The sequence below is a fragment of the Macaca fascicularis genome, chromosome 2 (genome assembly GCF_037993035.2).
Source record: "Macaca fascicularis isolate 582-1 chromosome 2, T2T-MFA8v1.1".
NCBI lineage: Eukaryota > Metazoa > Chordata > Mammalia > Primates > Cercopithecidae > Macaca > Macaca fascicularis.
In genome coordinates, this window is record NC_088376.1 from 102,955,174 (window position 1) to 102,980,754 (window position 25,581).

General features: G+C 42.1%; 1 protein-coding gene across 7 annotated transcripts in view; it reads left to right on the forward strand.

Annotated features, from left to right (window-relative positions):
• The window catches only part of MYRIP (myosin VIIA and Rab interacting protein), a 417,675-nt gene that overhangs the window by 256,643 nt on the left and 135,451 nt on the right, over nt 1-25,581 (forward strand). For 2 of the 7 annotated variants that reach the window (XM_015445687.3, XM_074031765.1), the window contains exon 1: nt 7,369-7,576. The exons of the other annotated variants lie outside the window; for them this stretch is intronic. The gene's annotated coding sequence lies outside the window, so the exon portion shown is untranslated. Of the gene's footprint in view, nt 1-7,368; nt 7,577-25,581 lie in introns of those variants that run through there. 7 annotated transcript variants of the gene reach the window in all.

Consider the following 25,581-nt stretch of genomic DNA (forward strand, 5'->3'; position numbering starts at 1 on the left):
AAATCCCCAGAAAGTCAACAAGGTAGGTATTGGCCCTTATTTACATGGTAGGAGATGAGTTAAGAGAAGTTTGTTACCTGCTCCAAGTCACCCAGCTAATATGGCACTGAGCTTGGATTTGGAAGTTTATTTGGCTCTGAAATTCAAAATATTTCCACCATCTCATTCAGATTACCTGGGAACTTGAGGTTACCACCACCAGCTTCCAGAAGCTAGTCTGTCTTGTGTGCTCCCATCGCAGGAGTTTAGTCTGCTAGTGGGCTTCATGTTCCAGGATGTCCAAGTCCTTTGGTACATCACAGATTTGCACTTAGTAGTGACTCCCTCCCAGAATCTCCCAGGGAGCTGAAGCCTAGGCCTGGTACCTCTGGCCCTGTTGTGCTGAACCCCTCCCTGTTAACCTCAGGGAAGCACCAGGTTCAAGAAGCCAAAGAAGAGACCCAGAGCCAGCAAACAAGTATAGGGTTTTATTAGCGGGCTTACATACTGGAGAGAGAGTCCAGTAGTGATGGGCTAGACAGGAGAACCAACTTATATACAGAAACAGTTCAGTGTCATTGGGCTAGACAAGATATCCACCTTATGTACAGTCCAGTGACCCAGTGGCTGCAGGCTTTTTGCAGAAAAACCACAACTGCGTGCAAACAGCACGAAATTTATATAGCATTTTTACTTAACACCCTCCCCTTAATAACCACCACCTGGCAATCTTCCTTCAACCCAAAACTCAAGGCCTCAACCCTCTCTATGGCCTGTGTTCCACAGGACAGAACAGGGGCTCGGATGTTCCTCATAGACAAGGAACGAATCTCCAGGATGATCATGCCCAGATTCCGTAGTTGGAACACACATTCAGTTGTGTCTGCTATGCAGGGTCATTCTAAGGGTATGCTTAAGTTATTGCTATCAGGTATGTTTACCCTGTGAGGGGATCCTGGGAGCAAATCTACCATTCCCAGCTAGCAGCTCCTGCTCCCACACTGGGATAGCAGTGCACCTTTACCTGGGCTCATCCTTGTCTCAACATTTTTCAAACAGAAGTGAGAGGCACCAAGCTGGTCATAGTTTACTTCTCTCCCAGTCTCTGCTCTCAGACTAGCTACAACACCATTGCAATTGGATGCAAAACCAGCAACAGCAATTTGCTTCAAACTCCTAACTAGCCAGAGGCAATCATCTATGCTTTTCTCTACTCTTGAGATAAAGACATAACTCCATAACATTCAACGAAGGCCTGCAGGGTTGGCCCACCAGCTTTTCCACCTGTATATTTCCCCTCGCCCCTCTCTCTTCATAATGGGAGACTCTCTGTCTTTCCTACTTTCCTGTTACCTCCCACCACAAGGCCTTTGCACATGCTATTTCCTCTGCCTGGAAAGTTTCCCCTCCCCTCCCCCTTCACATGTTCCAATTTTATTCTGCTGTTCAGACCTCCCCTCCATGCCACAACTCCATCATCACAGACTGCCATTCAGCAAGTTTTTGTCCATCTGATGATGTTTACCCCACTGGATTTAGCTCCCTCTGTTTCTGCTCACCTGTTGTCCACAGTTTGTGGCATATGATAGGTGCTCAACAAAAAAGTCTTAATAGCTGATTATTTAATTATTATCACAACCCTGTGAAACAAGACTGTTACCATTTCCCTTTGGCAAGTGAATAAATGGAGACTAAGAGAGGCTGAGTTGGAACTCAGAGCTTGGTCTCTCTCTCTCTCTAAAGCTGGTGTTTATTACACCATGGCACCTCCACACCCCAACTTCTCAGTCTTGCCTTTGGCCTTCCATCTTGGCTTCTGGAATACTGCTGTCCACCTCCCCTGCTTTGCAGCACAAGGACATCTGCTGCTAGTTTGGTTTTTTGGTCAGACATCTGCCTGCCCTAGTGCCCAGGGATCCCTAAGGGGTAGGAATCTCATGTTTAGTCACCTCCTTCTCTGGTACCTGTGGCTATTCCTGCCCAGGACATTGTAGATTCTCAGTAGGTGTTTGGGAATCTCATTCCCCTCTGTTTCAACCAGGCCTCTATGGATTACTAGTGAGAGAAAATTCAACCTGGCTTAAAGAAAAAGGAATATATACTAGTTTGTGTAATCGAAGATATTCAAGAGCAGACTGGATTCAGGTATGACTGGATTCGGAGTTCAAACTATACCTTCCGGGCTCAGTTCTTTTGCTGTTGCTTTCTGCTGATGAGCTGCAGTTTCAAACTTCTTACAATAGGAAGATGATGGCTTGCCAGAGCTCTGGCCCCTCCATGTCTCAGCCACTCAGCCTCAGAAACCACCTCCCTCCCCAGCGCTGAACGAAGGTCCTCAGCATGGCTAACACAGGTGTGATGTGAGGTCACTTGTCTCCTGCTCACCTAATTGCTGTGGCTAGGGAGACACCCTGATGCAAGCAAGACCCACTCTTAAAGCTGGGAGTGAGGTCAGCCCCACCAGAGAACAAGAGTTGGGGGTGAGGGAGGCAGAGGGACACTTTTACCAGGGAAAGGATTAATGGATGCCAGGCATTGAAAGCCAGCTTTCCACTACGATCTCCTTTCAAGATTTTTCAAGTTGACCTTATACCTCCTCTGACTCTGACTTCCCATTCCTCAAGTCCCTTCAGGGAAGTCTGTCAGGCCTGGGGCTGTAAACAGATCATGGCATCCTTATTCCTTGAGCAGAGAGGGTGAGTCCTCTTCTAGCTTCTGCATTCACAGGTTTTGCTGCTCTGAGAACCCCCAGCTAATGTGTGACTGGCACATCCAGCTTAGTGTCATACTTCCAGACACCCAGAGCCCACGAGCCTGGCCCTGAAAAGAGGCCCTAGGGGAAGATCCTGATCCTCTGCCTTCACACTCTGAGAAGCCAGCCTTGTTCTAGAGGTAGTTGGTGGGGAGAATTTCCTGAAGTCCCTAATGATGCTCTCCAGGGAGCTCAGAGAGGTTTCTGAGAAATGTGTGGGCAGGGGCTGTGTATACTACTCCAGCCTCTACACAGCCACCCCACACACAGAAACACCACATGTGGACATGCACTCACACACATCCGCACACTCACCAACACTGCCATCTCTCTGCCTCCCTTGATTCTGCCCTTCCTCCCTCTCTCTCGTCTCCCTCTTTCTCTCACAGTATGCTCTGACATCTTTCCTACATACTCCACAGACCCTCTTCTGTCCTCCTCCTTTCTCCCTCTGCCCTCTCCCACTTGTCCTTCCCTCCTCCTCCTTCTCCTACCACCTCAGCGCCTTCCCTCTCCCCATCCTTTTTTCTCACACACACATTCCCATTTCTCTCACATACACATACATGATATACCCAATCTCTCTCACTCTCACGCACACTCCCTGCTCACACTCCATACCATAACACTCCACCATCCCCCTCCCCCAGACTCCAGCACCCACACCTCCAACCCTGGCCTTCCAACCATGTCTGTGACTGCTGTCCCTTCAAAGGTTGGCTTTCATAGGTTTTCTCAAGCCATTCTACCTCTAGATACACCCCAGATGGCAGCCAAATCCTAAACCAGTGTTTCATCCTCAAGGAGCAGTCTCACGCTCTCACAGAGTGCCTCAGGTGAGAGGGCTGTAGTCAAAAAAGGGGTGACCTGGGCATGGTCACACAGCCACTGTGACAGCAGTGGGGATGAAACCCGACTCTCTGAACCTGTAGGACAGTATTTTCTCGTGTCTCTCTTCTCATTTGAAGCATCTCACACATCCTGAATCCTCACTGTGTAATAAGGGAGGTGCTGTGAGGATAAAGTCAAATTTAGCATATGGCAAAGGGAGCCTTACAAATCAATGCGGGAACCTGTGTGTGCAGGTAATGTTGAGTTCATGAGTTTGACTCCCCGCAACCACAGCAAAATGACCAAAGAAGTAAAAGATCATTTTTAGTGGGTCTGTTTCTGCTCTGGACACAGGAATGGCTGTCCCAGGCCAGAATTCCTGCATGATCTCACTAGGAGGACTCTGTGGTGGGACATCTGGAGCAGCCCCCAGGGGAGCTGCTATGAGAGCAGCCTAAGCAGTAGGGTCTAGCCTGGCGGATTCCCCAGAGCCCCCATCTCAGAGCAGCAGGGCTGAGAGTGTAGATCACAATGTGGCATTGAGAAAAGGCATCGGCATCTTTGAAATAATGAAAACTTTCTTTACCAGGCAAAATAACAACTGTAAGAAAAATCTGGGCACTCTGAGATGTAGCTTGGCAAAGCTTGTGCTGCTTGGCAAAGTCCCTGGTTTACTGTTTGGGTGAAGCAAAATGCTCCACCCATCGTCCTCACTCCTCGCCTTCTGCATCAGCCTGCCTGGCTATCAGCAGCCCTGCCAACAACTCAGTAAAAGGCTCCTCCGTTGCCATGGAGGCTTTTGACTTCCTCAGTGAGGCCTAGACCTTGACTCACTGCCTTTGCAAAGAAAACCAACCACGACCAAAAGAAGAAAAGCTTATGGGAATAGGAAATTAATTACTTTTCTGCATAACAGCTAAAATTATTGAGAGCTGATTCCTGTACTGTTCTAAGCACTCACCTACCCTCACAACAACTCCAGAAGGCAGATATACTTTACCCATTTTACAAAGGCAGAAACTAAGGAAAGAGAGATCAAGTAACTTGCCCATGGTCTCACAGAAAGGAAGTCAAAGAGTCGGGATTCATATCCAGGTATGTTGGCTCCAGGTATGTTATCCTCTGACCTACAGTGCCCTCAAAAGAGTTCAAAAATCTGTGGGCTTTCCAAAGAGTGGGTTCTAAGGTACTCGGTTGAATCTTGGTCAGTGTTTTCAATTTTAGTAGGAAAAAAAAAAAGTCCCCTCTCAAAGCAATTTATTCAAGGCTTTTCTTGGGAGATATTTTTGGCTATATACAGATGGAGTAGATCTTTCTATTCAGAGCTCTAAAGTCCACCATGGTGGGTAATGTTAAAATAAAAAACAACCTCCCCCCCCCACCCGCCACCACCTACACACACGAGATCTTTGGCCAGGCTCCCACTCTGAAGGTGGGGATTGAGAACAAATGTGCACGATTTCCATTCCTGAGGAAGTGTCCCACAGGGTGGTACCGGAGCTCAGAGCCTCCTGTGTCCCTGTAGACAGAAGTCTGCAGAGGCATGGAAATGCTGCAGAACCCATTTGGTGGTCTTGCCTGTTCGAACTATTTGGACACTGGAAGGGGTACTCGTGACCCTCCATTGACAGTATGAACAACAGGGGTGGAAGATGAGCTCAGTGACTTAAAGAGAATGAAGTGTTGCCACAGGAATTCAGCTGGAAGAGTGTTAGAAAGAGCTGGTGTTCCTCTTCTGCTCCTCTATGTCAAAGCAACCCTGGACACTCTGATCTGAGTTTAGTACTGCACTCCCTTTTAAATCAGAGTTATTAGCACTTTCACTATCAAAATGAAATTCAAAATGGATTAGCGGGTTGGATGACCTGTGCTGGGCCCCATCAGAGACCACTCCGTGATTTCAACTTATTTTTTAAGTCAAACAACAGCAGCCTTTTTGATATGTATACTTAAGTAGAAGTGCATTGTTTGTGTTTTATTTGCTAAATATAAATTGCTTTCCATTTTTTAAAAAGTAAGGTCATTGATTTTTGCCTGAAAATGAATGAGGCATGCACCTTTTCAAAGTGTTTATGTATAGTCTGCATATGTGGTACGAACCCATTTGTAATGCAATACATTCCATAAAAGTGTGAGCAGAATTTTGCATGTGTGCATTTGTCTGGAAAAGAGGGACCCTTTGGTAGCAGCTGTGGGTAGTTGGCAGTGGGCAAAAAAAGGACTGATTTTTTTTCTCCCCTCCTAACACTCTCTGTTTATCTGCAGATCCTTTTCTATCTAAGTTCTACATAAACAGTGTTGCACTGTAAGCAAAGTGCCCTGGGTCTTCATGAATATTCTGAATCATGCATGCATATTCACAGAGGGAAGCTAGTGCTGCCAACCTCTTCACAATAAAGGTATATGCATTCTTCCTGATCAAATATTCTGTTCCCTTCTCTTTCTCAATTTTTGTGATCAAATATTCTGTCCCCTTCTCTTCTGGATGTGTGTATCTCTCTCTGTTTCTCTCAGAGTGTGTGTGTGTGTGTGTGTGTGTGTGTATCTTCTTACAGATCAGAGGTAAAATGACCTATAGAAATATATGGGATTATTATTGACATTTTACAGTCATTTCCAAAAATGCAAAACAAACAGCTATCTCCAGGCATATATTAAGAGGGTGTGTGTGTGTGTGTGTGTGTGTGTGTACATTTAATTAGGAATTTCAAGTCAAGATCTCATGTTTGTTTCATTCAGCACCAGAATGAAATTTTATCTGAAAAGTATCTGGTTTGGATAGAAAACAGATTGGCCCAGCTGAGAACTGGCATTTGGAAGTGCGCTGGACAATTAACCAGCTTTTCCTCTAGAACTTTCCTTCTGGTGACCATCTGATTTTGCCCTGCCTATGTAGAAGGGAGGGGGACCCACATCAGAAGAGGATGGGTGTTGCAGGAGGCACATTTCAAGAAAGTGACTGGGTTTACAAAAAAAAAAAATAATGTGTTTCTTCCCAGTCCAAGATAGTTTCTTCATAATTTATGTGGTCTGAGAAAAATGCTATGCTTATTAATAATAGTACTTTGCAGATGAGAGGGCACTAATATTTGAGCACTATAATATGCAAAGCATTGTAATTTGGTGGAGTATGAGCATGATGTCTTTAGTTCCTTTCAACAAATTTATGAAACCAGGGTGAAAGTGAGGATGATAGCCATTTGTATAAATAAAGATACTGAGGTTCATAGTAGCAAAATAATTTGCCTGTGGCCACAGGGCTAGGGAGTGGTCACATACTCTCCATCATAGTATATGTTTACATGTGCACTGGAGTCAACATGAATGGGGCCAAACATATATATACACACACTCTTGTGCTTTTCTTGTACCACAGGGAGTGTACTGATTTGCCCTGCCCAGAGAAAGATCCCCTGAGATTTCTCTTCCAATTATCCCCTTCCCTCTGTCCAGTCTCTTGCTGCTATTTGAAGCATGTTTGTGTTAAGAACATTTAGCTAAAGCAAACCTCATAGCCTGTGACTGGCAAGAAAGCACATGATAAAACCATGTCTTTGGTTTTTCCATATCTTAAATTTACAAAGCAAGAAAGTAGGGGAAAAAAAAGTAAAAATTCATGTAACATTTCCCCTACAAAGTTGTATTAAACTGGGCAGCTTTAAATGAGCTTTGGTGCCTCTCCCTCCCTGTTGCACATGTGTTGATGGGTTTTTCTCAGCGTTGGTTGTCTGAGATTTCACAGCTCTCCGTCACCTCCCTTCTGAAGCTGGTAATAGAAACGAGCAGTAGCACTGTGCTGTTCCTTCATTCTGGTATTGCTGTCTACCCAGAGCCTTGTGTCTTTTTTTAAGAAGGCTACCTGGCTTATCCTCTGTCTGGGCTTTTCTGGCCATGAGGACATGGAGTGAAGATTTTGGAGCTCTGTCCCCTGTGTCCTGGCATTTAATTATTTTTCGAGACACGTGAGCTAAATCTGAGTAGAAGAGCTTGGCAGAAAGAAAACCACCAGTTACGGTAATTTTAATAATTAAGCAACGTTGACTTGTCCTTTATTTCACAATTTGCTGTTATTGATTATGTACTATAATCCTTTATTATACATTGCCTGATTGTTTTCATTGATGTTTTGCAACAGAACTAAGTCAATTTTGTCATATTTTGTACATTTTTTAGCATTTTGCATATGAATATCTGTGCAAACATTAAGAAATAAATCATAAAGGAAGAGCATTTTAAACCATTGGCTCTATTTCAACAATATGGATAGAAAAAGTATTTCTCCTCTCTTTATTGACTGCTTTACAAAAACAGGTAGAATTTTATTCTTTTATTGATAAAATAGAAACCTGATGTGGTGAGGGTTGTAGCTGTGGCTGCCTTTGCTGCAGATGTGGTATCTCTGAGACTGGGACTGAAATTCTTAGTTTATTCCAGCAGGGAGTGGGAAAGTCACATGTGAGTTTAAGAACTTTGACTTACTCCAGGCTAACCCAACATACGTGTTTTTTGAGCAGCAACTGATGAGACATGTATGTTCTAGGAAATTTCACAGTGTAAGCATGGATTTGACAAAGATGCCACAGCATGATACTATATCCATCACCCAGGAGGGACATTAAGAGATTTCTTAGGGTCCTGAAGCTAAAAATGAAGTCTTTGGATCTTTTTCTTATTTATTTAATTTTATTTTAATCCAAGTCATGAATATATAGACTTTAAAACATCAAATAATTCTCTTGACTTACTGAAAAGAAAAAACAGCCCCTTGCCCCACTCCACCCCATCTGTGCTCCTTACACACCACTTTCAACTTTTAGCTTTCTTTCAGTATTTACCTCCAAATTTCTAAATAATACGCTTACCCTTTTTGTTTTTAGAGTTTATATCTTTATTTTCTTCTATGAAAAGGTTTTGTTTTCAACACCTCCAACCCCCTCAACACATACATATCCGCCTTTCCTCTGTTCTCCCAGTAGATCTACAATATAGTCTTTGTTAGATCAATTTTCAGTGTTTTTTATTATAATCATAAAAAGCAGCTTTCTGGTGTTGCTGTTGAGTCATTCTGATATTTGATCCTTTCTATGTGGCTTTTTCCCCTCTTTGAAAGTTTCTAGGCTCTTTCCTTTGGTCTCAGTATTATAAAACTTCACCAATGTGTTTTCCTTTGGGTCTTTATTTCTGCCACTGTACTTGAGCTCTTAGAGAATCATTTCATTTTGGATACCTTTTTCAGGCTTGAGAAACTTTCTTGAATTACGTCTTTGGTTATTTTCTTTCCTCCATTTTCTTTGTTTCTTCTGAAGTAAAGATATTAGACCTCTCAGATTAATTCTCTAGTTTTCTTTTTTCTTCTTTTTTCCTCTCTTTGTCCTGTTTCCTGGAAAATATCCTCAATTTCATCATCAGTCCTATCAAGTGTTTAATTTACATAATAATTTATTTCTGAGAGTTATTTTTGTTTACTACCTTTACTATGTAATGCTATTGCTTCACACCTGCAATATATTCTCTTATTAATCATTTTTGAAGTTTTTTTCTCCTTCAACTTTCTTTATTCTGTTTGTGTTGGTATTTATCTTTAACGATAGCAACTTTGCTCAACAATCCCATGACCCAGAACTGGCAGTTTACCTTTAAGAGTGATGCACTGAAAGCCGATCTGAGGTTAGTGGCTCTCAGTAGGTCTTATTGACTGGTTGTCTTCAGCCTAGGATGATCTGACTGGACTGTTTTATTGGGAGAACTGTCCGTAGGTCTTTTTCTTTAAGTTGGTCAGTTTCCCCAGAAAGGAATGCTCCAGTCTCCTACTGGAGATATAGGTCTGATAGTTCAGGGGAGCCCAGTGACAGATGGGGGCCAAGGCCAAGCCCAGCACTCACTAATATGTTTCCTGTGGGTGCCCCTGCCCTTGATGTGCCTGGAGCCCTGGTCTCAGAGTCCCTCTATGCTAACCTTTCTAAGGAGTAAACCTCAAGTCTTCTGCTGAGATGAATGAGGGAAGTATCCTGGCTAAGCACAGTATAAAAGGGGACCTGGATGTCTAACTATTTCATCTGCCTGCATTCTCACTTCCAAAGGTAACTGATGGTTGTAATTCCTGAGCCTTGATGGGGCTCTGATGTATGAATCAGGCTTCCCACTGCAGCATCAGGATTTAGCTTCTCCAAGGCGTTGAGTCATTTACTTATGCTCCACCTGCTTTCCAGCTTCCCAAGTGTTATTGCTGTGGCCCCATAGGATTTTTGACTTTTGTATTTTTTTTGTATTTTAATGAGATTTAGGAGAGAGCAGAGGTAAATGTGTGGGTTTAATTTGCCTTATTCAAGTGGAAGCCCAATCCTTGACTTCTAGTTCCAGTAGTGGCATTTGGGACAGATGAGGATGTCCCTAGGAAACTGCGGCAACAATGTCGGGTTATAGAAGTGGTACAAGATGTTATTTCTCTCTAGTAGCCAGGAGGGTCACCTCTGGTATCTCAGAGTTAGGCATGTACACCCTGGAGAAGAATGGTGCTGGGGGAGGCCTGACAGGGGATTCAGCAATGGATTGCAAACTTATTTTGACCCACATTAAGAAGTTCTATTTACTCTCACAATCTAAGAGACAGATACCTACACACTCCTACAAACAAAATTGTACAGAAAAGCAAAATTTTTACAAAACAGTACTAACCCCTTCTACAGGCCAAGCACTCAGGTATTTCTATTCTATTTAGGTTGTTTGTTTTCAATGATGGTCTTGACCGAATAATGTGTCACAAGCAGAAGACTGAAAAGCAGTGTCACTTGAGGTGACATCCAGACACCTGCAGTATATCACCACTATTGTCATCTTCCTGCCCTAAAACTTTTCAGGATTCTCCATCAACCCCTGAACATCACATTCAAGGCCTTCAGCACCTGGCTCCAGCTTGCCTATCAAACCTCCTCCCACAATGTGCCCACCTAGTATGCATGCTTTTCACAGCAATGGTTCCTGCATGCTTTCTACCCTCCTCCCTGCATGTACTTCAAGCACACCAAGCTTTTTAAGATAGCCTTTTCTCTGCCTGGGCACCCTTGCCCCACTGCCTGCCTCAAGAACTCTCATACATACTCTTAAAGACCCAGATGAAATGGCAGAATGCCTGTGAACTTCATCTAATGTACACACTCAGAATCTTGGGAACCTTGGGGTCAGAAAGGGCATGAATATTTTTTGTTTGTATTGTGAAGATAAACTCTGGCCACAGAACTGGGCACGGTGGCTCACGCCTGTAATCCCAGCACTTTGGGAGGCCGAGGCGGGCAGATCACCTGAGGTCAGGAGCTCGAGACCAGTCTGACCAACATGGAGAAACCCTGTCCCTACTAAAAATACAAAAAACAGCCGGGCGTGGTGGCATGCACCTGTAATCCCAACTTCTTGGGAGGCTGAGACAGGAGAATCACTTGAACCCAGGAGGTGAAGGTTGCAGTGAGCTGAGATCGTGCCATTGCACTCCAGCCTGGGCAACAAGAGCAAAACTCCTTTAAAAAAAAAAAAAAAAAAAAACTCTGGCCACAGAAGAGCAGGTAATAAATTAGGAAAACACCAAGAAGAATATGTTGATATAAAATTGGGTTATTAATTGCCAGGAATTATCTTGTAACCTTTCCTACAGGGCAATCTTTTTATGTAAAAAAATTTCTAGAATGTTTACAGTATGCCATCAATATGGTAAAGTTACGCTTTAAGCTTTATTAAGCAATATCCTATTGTTAAATATATAATTTTGTAACTACTTTTATGACTCACTGTGAAGAACTGCCTTGTGCACATCTTTGTACATAAGTCTAAATACCTGTAAGTACTTTGACTGGATTCTTGATGCATACCACCAAGTCTGTCTCCTGAAAGAGCAAATCAGTTCAAACCCCATGTGCAGGAGAGTACCTGTTGGGCTACATAGTGGCCACTTCTAGGTATTGTCATTTTTTAAATACCATGTATCTGGTAGTTTTACATTTTAGTGTAATAATATATCTCAATATTTATTTTATGGTTCCTACTTTAGTGTCATACTTAGAAAAAACTTCCAGTAGAAAAAACTTCCAAAAACCCAAAACATAGATCATTTTTGCTAGAACTTAAAGTCACCCCAAATAATATTCTCCATTTTCTCAGTGAGAAGATGAACAAAAGTAGAATTCTTATGTCTATCTTTGATACCTAAACTTTTAGAGGTATAGATGAAGTCATCAGTGTCTACTTACTATATCAACCTACTAATATCGTAACAGGCACACTTCTAAAGTCACTCATTATGTATAGTCATATACTAACGGGGAACTATTGTCATTTTTCTTTTCTCATTTCATGAACCAGTTTTACTCAAACTCTTGGTTTGTATCTTCAGTGTCAACATTCTTATCATCATCAGACCTATTCTGAGTCATGTAACACAGTTTTCCTGGCACAGCAGGTGTACTTCCATCTGAGTTATTTTTAATCTAAACATAAATAATTCTGTCACTGAGATTTTTAATCCAAGACACAAAGAGACGGTCTTATAATATTAGTTTCTAAACTTGTCCTGAATGCGCATATTGTTCTTGACAATAAGACAACTTATACTGTGCTTTATTTTTACATTGTTACTTTTACTAAAGATATATTTGCAGTGTTTAAGGAGTCAAGACTTGTTTTTTAAAAAAAAAAAGTCTTTCAACTTTTTTTCATTTTCTCTTTTTTTCATCCCTCTTCCCTAAGCCCTACCCTACCCCTCAAAACCATTTGTAACTGTTTCACTGATTTTCATGACAACATTTTCCTCTATGTAGGTGCAGGATGTATATCTGTGTAGGTTGCCTGTATTGTTCCTTGTTAATTATTCAATTTTAGGCATCATCTATTACTTCTCATCATGGAACAGGACAATTTAGCTTCTTCCACCTCATCCTCCCTCCCTTCCCATTCCCATACCTTTCAGTAAAGCCATATTTCTATTATTATATCTGTATAAATGCTATTATGTCTGTATAAATGCTTCCCAGCTGAGCCATCTACTAAATTGTGGTTAATATTTTTCTACTCTAAAGTAAAATTTTTAAGTTGTGAAATATGTTCTACATACTGTATTAGTCCATACTTGCATTGCTATAAAGAAATACTTGAGCCTGGGTAATTTATAAAGAAAAGAAGTTTAATTGGCTCATGGTTCTGCAGGCTGTACAGGAAGCATGGTGGCATCTGTTTCTGGGGAGGCCTCAGGGAGCTTTTACTCATGGCGGAAGGCAAAGCTGCAGCAGGTGTCTTACTGGCAAGAGCAGGACTGAGAGAGAGAGAGTGGGGAGGTGCCACACACTTGTAAACAACCAGATCTTATGAGAACTCACTCACTTTACAGTACTGTATTAGTCCATTCTCACACTGCTTTAAAGAAATACCCAAGATTGGGTCATTTATAAAGGAAAGAGGTTTAATTGATTCACAGCTCCACATGGCTGGGGAGACCTCAGGAAACTTACAATCATGGTGGAAGGCGAAGGGGAAGCAAAGACCTTCTTCACATGGCAACAAAGAGAGAAGAGTGAGGCAGGAAGGGGCAACAACCCCTTATAAAACCATCAGATTTCATGAGAACTCACTCACTGTCACATGAACAGCATGGGGAAACTGCCCCCATGATCCAATCACTTCCCACTAGGTCTCTCCCTAGACACGTGGAGATTATAAGGATCACAATTCAAGATGAGATTTGGGTGGGGACACAACCAAATCATATCAATTACCAAGGGGAATGGTACTAAACCATTTATGAGAACTTTACCCCTTGATCCAGTCACCTCCCACCAGACCCCACCTCCAGCACTGGGGATTACAACTGAATATGAGATTTCGGTGGGGACACAGATCCAAAGCATATCACATACCAGAGAGTATATATTTGTATAGCTTAAATGACAATAATAAAGTGAATATCCAGGTTAACAAAACAATCTTGGCACAATCACATCCCCCTTCCCTTCCTCAGGCTCCCAAGAGCAGTCTCACCTACATGTGAAAAGAACACAAAATTGCAGGAAACTCAACAGCATAATTAGATTTGTTATTTCTTCTTTGGCAGAAGAGTTAAGAATTTTTGTTTTTGGCAGGTATGGAGATCTAATGAGCAAGTCGTTTGAATTTTTATGTTTGTGTGTTTGTTAGTGCTGACTCTTGAATAGTCAGAGAATTTTGCCTGAACAGTATTTATTTGGGGCTTTGTTTATGGCTGCTGGGATGTGATTCATTTTTATAAATCTTCCTTGCTTATTTGGGGGGAAAAGTGCCCTTTCTGTTTCAGAGGTATTGAATTTTATACATTCTTTCATAGGTATATATTTTCAATCAAGCTGACAGTATCCACTTTCTTTCTGTTCTTATTTTAACTTGTCTGGTCAATCAAAGAGTGAGAGAACTTTTGAAGTCCCCCATTATGATTTCTTTTAAATTTCTCTTTGTTTTTCTAACAGATTTTGTTTTATATATGTAAATTTTGTTATTCAGTCTATTATATTTTAAATTATGTATTATTCCTTTTTATCACTGGAAACATAATCATCCATGTTATTTAATGGGTTTTTCCCTGAATTTTGTTTCATCTGATTTGTGCTCCTTCTTTTTTCTTTGTGTCCACTTGATGCTTTCTGGCCTTTCTTTTGTTTTTAATCTTCTCTGTGACTTTGTTGATATGCTCTTTATCAACAGCACATAATTGGATATTGATTTTATTATTTTTCAAGCATCTGTCTATTAAATAGAAGCTAAACCTATTGACATATAAGATGATAATTGATATGTTTATCATTCTTTGTGTGCCTTATCAATAGATTATGCTACTATTGCAACCCATGCGCTCAACTTTTTAAAAACTTGAATGATGAGGGCAGCCAATTGTGATGCCTACATATTGACCTATTCATAAATTCTTCAAGTAGTTATTGAATACCTGCTAGGGACCAGGCACCAGGCCAGGCACTGGGGATATAACAGAGAACATGACAGTCCTTGCCGTCTAAGTAGGGCCAGCTTCATGGGATTGCAGTCACTTTATGGCCTCCAGCTTGGTTTAATGCTCTGCTGTTGTTGTCTTGAAACTAATTTTCAACAAGGGACCCTGAATTTATTTTTTCACTGGGCTCCATAAATTATGCTACTGGTCTTGCCATAAAGTTGTATTAAAGACAGAAAACAGGAAATTTCAATATGGCCTAATAAATACCTTAATAGGAATCAGCAGGGGGGACTATGAGAGCATAGAGGGGGCTGATCTTGGAGGTCTTCTTGACACAGCTCATCACTGGACTGAATCAGGTAAGGAGTAGGAGATGGCCTGGCTGAAAGAGGGAAGCAGAGGAAATAGCAGTTGTAAGGCCCACGGTCTTTAGACTTAATGATGTCTCTGGCCAGAGCAAAAATTATAGGTATCCCTGAACAAAGCTAATTGAAAGCATCAAGGCCAGTAGAATTACAATCTAAATAATGTACTGTTAGGGGCAAGGATCAAAGAAACATTCCAGATATCTGTACAAGATGCTAAACTAACTGACTGCATTTTAAGTCATGCTGATAAGCTCCTTCCAGAATTGACAGATACTTTATACAAGGTCTAATGCCAAGGTAATGGGAGGTGAGTCTGAGGGAGAGGCACAGATTACAGACTCAGAAGGAAATGCTATCACAAAGCATTCTGCCATTATCCCAAATTAATTGGGAGTCATCTTTCTAAAATGCAAAACCAACTGCATCAATGTCCCACATTTGAGAATGGCCGTTCTGACGTTAGCATAGAGAGGGGAGACGCTGGGTAAGCAGGCTAATTAGAAACCTCTGTGTGGTGATCCAAGTGGGAGACAGAAGGAAAGTGTTAGCAGAGGACATGAAGTCACAACACAGTTTCAGCCAACATGCAGGAGGGAAAAGCTGCAGCACTTAGTTATGAGTTAGCAGTGTTTGTGAGAGAGAGAGAGAGGGTGAGTCGAAGATGGCAGTCACTGAAGTGCAGGATGTAGGACTACAACCAGCTTGTGTGAAAAAGACAGAGTTTATAATTTAAGGCGTGTTGTGTGGGAGGTGGGAGACAGAAGTGGAAATATCCAATGAGCAGGGCTGATGGGATCTGTAGGAGTCTTGCAGAGAAGAGATGCCAGCTGATACCACAGGCATGACCCTGGGGTCACTCCAATGCTTGTATTGTGCAAATGCAGAGATGGGTGTCTGGGAGTGCTGACATTCAACAAATGGGCAGAGGAAGAGGAGTCTTTACAAAAGGTTGAAATGGAGAAGGAACCATGAGGGACAGAAGGGAAACCAGCATTATGGAAGTCACAGTATCATGGCAGCCAAAGGAAGAAGCGCATTTCAGAAACAATGAGGAGGTTAAACACCTAAAACCATGGGCTGAAACAGCAGAGGAAGTAAGACCAGCAAAGCGACCCTTTGATTGGGGAGAGCAATTTCAGAGGAATGAACACTGGATTATTTAAGGAGGGAGTGGGAAGTGCAGAAGTTAAAGTTGGGATTATAAGCAATAAGACTTGTGGTTTCTGCATTCCATGCTTTGACTTGCTTCCCTGGAGAGACTGCCAATTCCTAGAGATAGTAAATGGCTCACATATGGGAGTGCCTTTCAAATGCAAACCAACCAGTCCAGAGCCCACACCCCACCACTTTCTCTATGGGGCTCTCACATTCAGGGCCACTGTTTCCCCGCCCTAATCACCCCAGGGCCAGATATCAGATAGTTAGAGACAATCCCTTTACCTCAGAGCCTACTGTAATTATTCAAACAAGCCAATCCTATGTCTCTTTCCCCTTTCTCATCTGTTCCTTTCCTTTGAAATCATAATAAAGGTTATTACCCACTTTTTCCCCGACTCTGCCTCTTGACCAACCCTGGTGCTTCCCCATGTGGCCCTGCATGGCATAGTGTGGCCCCTTCTCTTGGGATCTGTGAGTAATGAACTATCTTTTCAATAGCAGTCATCATCTGAGCTATTTGCCTCACCACACCTGAATAATAATCAAACCTACACCTTAAAACAAGAGGGAAATGTAGTAACTGAAAGAGGATAGAGGCTTTAGTATGTTCATTTTTAACTGATGAGAGAGACTTAGTCGAGTTTATGCTGATGAGAAGGTGCCAGTTGAGAGGGTGGAGTCAACAATGTAAGATAGAGGAAAAAGGGATTTGGGGCAAAAGTCTGAAGAGATGGGAACAGATGAGCCCAGAGCCATTGCCTTTCAAGGAGGAGGCAGAGCTGGACACAGTGGTTCGTTCGCTCCTGTAATCCCAGCTACTCGGGAGGCTGAGGCAGGAGGATTGCTTGAGGCCAGGAGTTTGAGAAGAAAGCAGGCTCAGGCCAGGGAAGGTTGCTGTTGGGAAGGATATGCTCCCAAATATGCAGAGGAGGCCCCATTTCAGAATAAACCCTGTATCCTTCCTGGCACTACTGCTAAGCCAGATCACCATCCCCAGCCTCTCCATAGTCTCATAGACTCCTCCGGACCAGCCCATAATGACCACTGCACACTCCCCTAGGACTTGGCCTGAGCCATGCATTTGACACTGATAAATCTTGCTGTGGGTTATCTTTATGGATGATGAAATGTCCTTCCCACCTTGTTACAAGGAGGTAGTCTTAGTCATGTCCCTGCTGTCTTAGCTATGTCCTCAATGCCCAGCATTGAATTGAACAGGATACAGTCCCTGCCTAGGGAGCTCCTGCAGGAGTACAGGGCAGATATGTGTAGGGAAGAAGGGTAACTGTGATAAGTGCAACTGGAACTTACTGCCTGATGCCCACCATGGGCCCTAGAGCCTGTTACCACATTTCTTACCCACTTCCGCCCACCAGTGGGCCTTTTGGGACAAGGCCCTGCCAGACTCATTCGGAATACAGCCTCAGCCAGGAATGGAGTGAGGAGAAGGCCCTGAGAAGCCAGGGAATTTTTACTTTGAAAAGCCCTTTTATCTGTGGCTGTGTCCTTGGAAAGGGCACATTTGCATTCCTTTGCAGGTTACTTTGCCCAGAAGCAAGCCTGTTTTTATGAACATAATAAAAAGCATTGCCCTTGTAGAAAAAAAAAGGCCTTTCCAGTCTGTGGAGAAATGTTCAGTCTGAAGCAAGTCTAGTTTACAGGCAGGAGGCCAAGGCCAAAAGAAGTAACCTCAGAGGATCAGTTATGTGAATAAGAGAAATCACGAGTAAAAGTAATGTTGATTTCTAACCTCAAAGATGCTCAAGACACTTGAGGTTGGAGAGGAATGGGTGACTCTGTTTAACGTGCTCAGCCTGCTGCAGCTGAGGTCAGAAGCCCTTGCATACCCGGGGATACAACACCTCCCTTTCCAGACACCTGAGGCTTCTCCTGCCAACCACGGGAGGCCTGAGCACCCTTTGTCCTCTGACCCCTCTCAACAGCCCCTCTTTTCACAGACCCACATACCCGTCCAAGGCTGGGACATGGTGCCAGCTTCCTTTATCACTCCACAGTTTCACTGCAGAAACACAGGCCACTCCTCTCTTCTTGACCTACCTCCCTATTCTAATCTCAACTTCACTTTTCTCTCTGTAACTATTCTCAAAAACCATGAATGTCTTTATGATACTCTGCAGTTCATGAAGGGGTGTGTGTGTGTGTGTGTGTGTGTGTGTGGCATACTCATCTAATTTAGAATGCAAACAAATAAATTGCGCATCTTTTTTTTTTTTTTTTTTTTTTTGAGACGGAGTCTCGCTGTCACCCAGGCTGGAGTGCAGTGGCGCGACCTTGGCTCACTGCAAGCTCCGCCTCCCAGGTTCACGCCATTCTCCTGCCTCAGCCTCCCGAGTAGCTGGGACTACAGGCACCTGCCACCATGCCCAGCTAATTTTTTGTATTTTTAGTAGAGACAGGATTTCACCGTGTTAGCCAGGATGGTCTCGATTTCCTGACCTTGTGAGCCGCCCACCTCGGCCTCCCAAAGTGCTGGGATTACAGGCATCAATTGCGCATCTTAATTTTCAGATAGACATTTTTGATACTTCTAACAAAGAGAATACCCAGTGTGTTGACTCAAAGCATGGGAAACCTTCAATCTGATACCTGAGAATGGCAAAGTTAGACACCAGGGTCCCCCAGAAGGCAGTTCTTTGCACTTAGGTTTCAGAGTTCCTAGGACATTGCTAGTGGTCAGGGCCACAGAACAGCCCCCTCCTCATCATTACTGCTCTAGATGGTTCATAAGAAGGGAAGGGGGAAGTTGTTTAGCAGAATGGCTGTCTACATGATTTTGGTAGCTTTGAGACCAGATCATTTGTAGACAAGTTAATTTCCCTAGAGCTGAAAACAAAACCCCATCTCTTGATCAGCTTCTTCAACAAATGGTACTTGAAAAATGTTTAAAATGCATTAAGCTCCAAAAACTAATTCTTCTTGACTCAGAGATGAGATCTTCTTTATGTTCACCTAGAAACTGTACAGACTAAACCTTTACAATCTCAAAGGAAAACAAGATTAAAGACCCATTTGCTAGTGTGTCCACCCAAAGGTTTTTTGATATAAAAGAAATTATAGAGTTGATGGGTGGGGGCAGTATGTTGATGAGACTGCTGAGTAATTAAGGATGCTGAAGGTGGCCAGGGACTGTGGACAGTGCAGGAGTCCCAGGGGTTGTGTTGGGTCTTCCCAGGCCTGGCTTATGGGCTCTGAGTCCCCAGTCCACACCTCAATAAGATGGTTCAGCTTTTATCTGACATACTGGAGTTCCCTGTAGATTTCATATAAAGGACATTTGGGAAAAAAAAATAAAGTTACCCAATTATGTGGTACACTAAGTAATTGAGTAATTACTATGCTAAGAAGGCAAGCAGATGGTGTTTGTTTCCAGGAGTTGAAGAGAAAGTATACTATGATGAAAGTGAGCCCTGGGCTGGGAACTGGTGGATGTCCTGGCCTTGCTAACTAGTTGCGTGTACATGAATTAACCACTTTCTCCAATTAGGCTTGGTGATCCCGAAGGTTCTTTCCTGATCTGAACATCTGTGATTTTATATGCTTGTTACTTATTATTAAGTATTGATGGCCTCATCCACAGACCAGAGAGGTGAGGGTTTAAGAGATTTAAGGTCCTCAGATGAGCTGGGGAGTTGGATAGATGAATTGTTCCCTGAATTGCTTCTATGCACCCCTGGGTTCTTAATACAGGAGGGACTTTAGTGGATTAAGGCTGGAACACACACACATAGACTCATGGAATTCTATAGGAATAGAGAAATGAATTATCTTATGGGAGGGGTGGGGAGTGGAGGAGGGAAGAAGAGCAAAGGGAGGGAAAGAGGAAAGAAGAAGGAAAGAAAGGAGGAAGGGACAAATAAGCACACACATTTGTCCTAACAGTGTTTGACTCACACTGGTTCTCAGTAAATGTTTGTGAGAACTATGGAAGGAATGAATTATTGAACTGGGCCAATCCTCAATCAGCAAATTCTAATTTCTACTCTAGTAGCAGTAAGCTAGGAATGGGTTTAGCCCATCACTTCCTAAAGCTGGTAGAAGTCATTACCAGCTAGCTGCATTTTTGAGCAGTCCTAATATTTTATCAAATTCTGGCCATCAGTGAGCCTGAGCTCCCGTGATCCAAGGTCACTGTGGCCGTGTGGAAACTCAAAGAAGTCACAGATGTCAGAGGAGGGAGTAGACATATTAGCACATGCAGCCCTCCCAGGTCCGAACTTTTGTGCCTCCGTAAGGGTTTTTCATCCAGTAGAGTGAATGCTAGAAATACAGGCCAGACAGACTGCCAGAAAGTTCTCTGTGGTAAACAGGCCGCCCTTTCTGTTTCTAAGCAGGTGGCCTCAGGATCCACAGGCTACTTTTGTGACTATTGTACAAGCCTGAGAGCAGATCTTTTCCTCTGAAATCAAGCATTAGTAGCCACCCTACCAGAAACTATTAAAATCTATTATATCCCTCCTTTCTGTCGAGCCTGATCTCAAATATATGAAATCCAGGCTGGTATGAATGTGGTGGGATCAATTCAGATGGATTCCAGCTTTTTCATCTCTAGTCCAGACTATATTAAGAACCCAGGGGTGCATAGAAGCAATGTAGGGAACAGTCATTAAAACAGTTTGGTTCTAATACAAGAATGGGCCTTCAGAACAATGGAAAAGAAAATAAAGATGTTTGTTTGTTTGTTTGTTTTCATTCAGTTGTCCAAGCTGGAGTGCAGTGGTGCCATCTTGGCTCACTACAACCTCTGCCTCCTGGGTTCAAGCAGTTCTCCTGCCTGAGCCTCCCGAGTATCCAGGATTACAGGCACCCACCACCACACCTGGCTAATTTTTTGTGTTTTTAGTAGAGACAAGGTTTTACCCTGTTGGTCAGGCTGGTCTCGAACTCCTGACCTCAAGTGATCTTCCCATCTCAGCCTCCCAGAGTGCTGGGATTACAGGCATGAGCCACTATTCCTGGCCGAGAAGAAAGTTTTTCAAAAAGACCTCAGTCCATGGGGAGATTTAGTAAATGAAGTGGTGTCTCACTTCATTTAAATAACTATGGGATAGTTATTTAATAAATAATGCTGGGACAACTGGTTACCCATTTGGAAACAATAAAGTTAAGTCCCAGTTTACATTAAAATAAATTCTAGATGGCCCAAATATTGAAATGTAAAAAGTGAAAATGTGAAAGTCTTAGAAGAATATATGGGAGAATTTACTTTTATAATCTTAGTGTGGAGACAGCCTTTCTAGGAAATACATAAAGCCCACAAAACTTAAAGGAAAAAATAATAATCATTTTGACACCATAAAACATAATTTTCTGCAACACAGAATATAGTCATGTACCACATAACATTTCAGTGAACAACGTACTGCATATACAACAGTGGTACTAAAGCATTGTAATATCATATTTCTACTGTACCTTTTCTATGCCTGGATATGTTTAGGTACACAAATACTTACCATTGTGTACAGTTGCCTACAGTATTCAGTACAATAACATGCTCTACAGGTTTGTGGCCTAGGAGCAATAGGCCATACCATGTAGCCTAAGTGTGAGGTAGGCTATGCCATCTAGGTTTGTGTGGGTACATTCTACGATGTTCTCACAATGACAAAATTGCCTAACAATATATTTCTTGTAATATATCTTCATCATTAAGTGATAATGACTGTATACCATAGCTAACACCAAAAGACAAATTAGTAAAATAAAAGCGGGTGGCATTTACAGTCTTACAAATATGGGCTAGCATGTTTGTCACAACAAAGCACTAGCTTCCTTATTAAGAATTTTCATAAATCAATGGCAACAAGTCAAGAAAGAAAAAAGGAGCAAAGTTCAGAGAGAAGGAAATGTTTGAAAAGATGTTTAACTTCTCTAATAAGTAAATGCAAATGAAAAGAACAAAGTATTAAATTTTTTCAGATTAGCCAATATCAAGAGCTTTGGTAGTTCAGTGTTAACAGGAAGGAGGAAGCCAGTGCTTGAATGTGCTTTCAGTGGGATGTAAATCAATACAGCTCCTTGCTTGGGAAGACTATTTAGCAATAGCTGTCAAAATTACAAATGCACATGACCTTTGAGCTAATCATTTAATTTCTAGAAATATGTGATATAGAAATGCACACATGTGCCTAAAAATATTAATTGCAATATTGTTCGTAAGAACAAAATATTAGGAAACTCTCCAAGTGTCTCTCATTTAGTAGCATGAATAAACTGTGATACATTTCCATAGTAGAATATTCTACAGCGAGGGGAAAAAAGAATGAAGTATTTCTGTATGTCTGATATGAAATGTCAATATGACAATATCTCTATCTATGCCCCAAAATTTGGGAAATATTCAGGAAAAAGTTGCTCCTGTTGTGAAGTTGATCATTCAAAGGAGATAAATGTCTCATTCCTACTCTCTGTGTGTATATATTACATTATTAGTTTAAAAATAAAATTAGTATTTTAATTAAGTGTATTATTTGTTCCCATGCTGCTATGAAGAAATACCTAAGACTGGGTAATTTATAAAGAAAATAGGTTTAATTGGCTCACTGTTCCGCATGGCTGGGGAGTCCTCTTCACAGGGTGGCAGGAGAGAGAATGAGTGCAAGCCGAGGAAATGCCAGACGCTTACAAAACCATCAAATCTCATGAGAACTGACTCACTATCACAAGAACAGCATGGGGGAAACCACTCCCATGATTCAGTTATCTCCACCTGCTCCCACCTTTGACATGAGGGGATTATTACAATTCAAGGTGAGATTTGGGTGAGGACACAGAGCCAAACCATATCACCAAGGATCCAGAGTTAGAATCTAAGAACTGAGCTGAAATCAACCTTTAAAATCTTGTATTTCTATTCTCTTAGTTTACAGAAGAGAAACCTGAGATTTACAAAGTCCAAGGTCACTCAAAAAGCTAGACTCAGGAGCAAACTTGGAGATTCCCAGTCCGTTTTTTTATGTGATGCTCTTTGCTATAAAATTTATGTCACGATTTTATTACAGAGTATCAGTCTCTCCAAGTGGGCTTCCATAAGAGATCACATATAAAACACCAAAACTAGGCTCTGAGGTCCACACCCTCCTGCCCCCTCACTCTGCCATGGAGACAGCTCATGCCAATGCAGGTAATGACAACTGCACAGCCTGAGCAAGGTTGAGTAGAACAGGTGTAGAAATTGGCATGGAGTGGTGAAGAGTCTGAATTCCCAAATGTCATTATGGAAGCCAGCTGCAGTGGTCCCTGGCTCACAGGCTCCCTGGGGCTGACTGTCCTTCTGGGTCTCCAGTTTTCATCTTTTGCTTGATCCCTGGATGGGGGCACAGTCACATCCCCATGATGTATTTTGCCCCTGCTGCTGGTATCCCCTGGCACTTTACCTTTAGCCAGCTTTAGCCTAGCAGATGCATTCATACCTCCTCCATGCGATGTGTAGACCTTAGGAAAGTAAGACGTGGTCTCAAGTTTCCCAAGGAACAACTTACATTGCCCAACACACACACCTGGCAGCATAAGACACATCTCTGATACTGCCATCTTCAGAAACTTCTAGATGGAAAACATCCCCCTGCTGTAAGTAACTCCCCCTGCCATCCTATTTATTTATTTATTTATCTCTCTTTCATTTTCCCTTGTCCCTGAGAGTTGAGTAAGGAAAGAGCTCATTGCTTTCAACACTTTATTTTCTCTGAATTCAGCAGTCTTCACCTCAGCACAATTTAGTCTGGCCCAATTTTGACAGGCATGGGCCTGTCTCTCTGCATCTTTGTCTCAGGCTGGGAGGCACCATTTTGAACCAGGAAGTTTAGAACATGGCATCATTGTTTTTGACAGACTGTTAAGGATATGCACAGGGCTAGAAAACTGAATAGAACATCCCTTGTGGACGCTGCAGGTTCTTAGCCAGAAATTAATACTCAAAAATGGTTTGGGGTATATCCCAAAAACCATTAAAGTGACTTGTTGATGTGAAGAAGTTAAAGCATTTCTCTACAATCTCATAACACTATTGATTTTGCCACGAACCTCTTTTCTCATGAGTCATTCCAAAATATTTTTCAAGCAATTCCCCTTCCATAGTTTCACAAGTTTGCCCAACCTCTGTGAATCAATCTCTTGTGTGTTCTCCTTTCTCTCCTGTCTCAGTCTCACAGTCTCACATGAGTGGCTGCACCCCCGGCTATAGCTTGTTTGCAGTTTGCTGCCAATATGACAAGAGCATCCGGTGAGGCCACATCTGCCTTTCAATCCCCCAGTGCCGACGTTGTAAAATAAAAGTTTGTTATTTTGACATTTTTGTAGCTCACCGCACCACCCTTTGGTGGCTAGTTTAGAAAAATTTGATAATTAATGAAGATATCATACACCAGTTATGTCAAAGCAGAATAGGAGTAGCAACAAAGACCCCGGGGGCTAAAAATCAGGAACAGAACTGAGACCCTTACAAAGTGTGATTTCATCAAAGCCATATGAAAGCTACTGTGTTTATGTAAATTAACTTTACTACATTGTGTCACAACCTCCCCCCTTTTAAAAAGCTCTGGCCCTCTGTAGCTTGAGGCAACCTTCTGCCCATCACTGTTCCCTTCTTTCCAGGTGATTCCCACTTCTACATGCTTAGCTGTTACATTTTGAAATTGAAATATTTTATTCACTATGCATGTCCAGTGTCCTCACTTATCCTGGCATCATTTCTTCCCTCAAGAGTAATATTGGCACAACTAAGAAAATATCATCCATTATCATCAATACAGCATGTCGATGTTCTGACATAGTCCATCAGTGTAGAGGCAGAAGAGCGACAGCAGCCCTTAGGATGTGATGGACATAAAGGCAGCTTTACAGCCAGACCTCAGTTCCCATCTTAGCTCCATCTGGAAAAAATAAATAACTGTGGACTCTTACCCTCTACCTGACATTGAAATTAATTTCCTTTAGAACAAAGACTTCAGCATAAAAAACAAACCCAAATACAAAGATGAAATCATGGGAGGCTTTACTAAGTATGGCCCCAAACCAGAGGCTCCATAAAAATAAAAACACCTCTACAGCACAAGAATCACCATTAACAAAGTCACAAGGAAACGGCAGACTAAGGTAAGTATTTTTAATTTAAATTGCAAAAACTAATTTTTCTAACATAGAAATACTCCTACAAATCCAAAACAAAAAGCCCAAAACCTAAAAATAAAGGGACAAGAAAGTAAACAGGATTTTCAGAAAATGCAACACAAATGGCTCTTAAACAAATGAAACAATGCTTAACCTCTCTCAAAATATGATAAATGTAAATTAAAACTATAATGGCATACCAGTGTTGACCAACTGGATTAGCAAAGATCAAAAAACTTGATAACATTGTATGTTGGCGAAGAGGCTAATATGCTGCCACGAGACTATACATTGGGATAACTCAAATGGAAGGAAATTTTGCAGTATCTGTGAAATTCCTGCTGCATATATCTTTCAACCTTGCTATTTCATCTGTAGGAATTTATTTTGCAGATATATGTGCC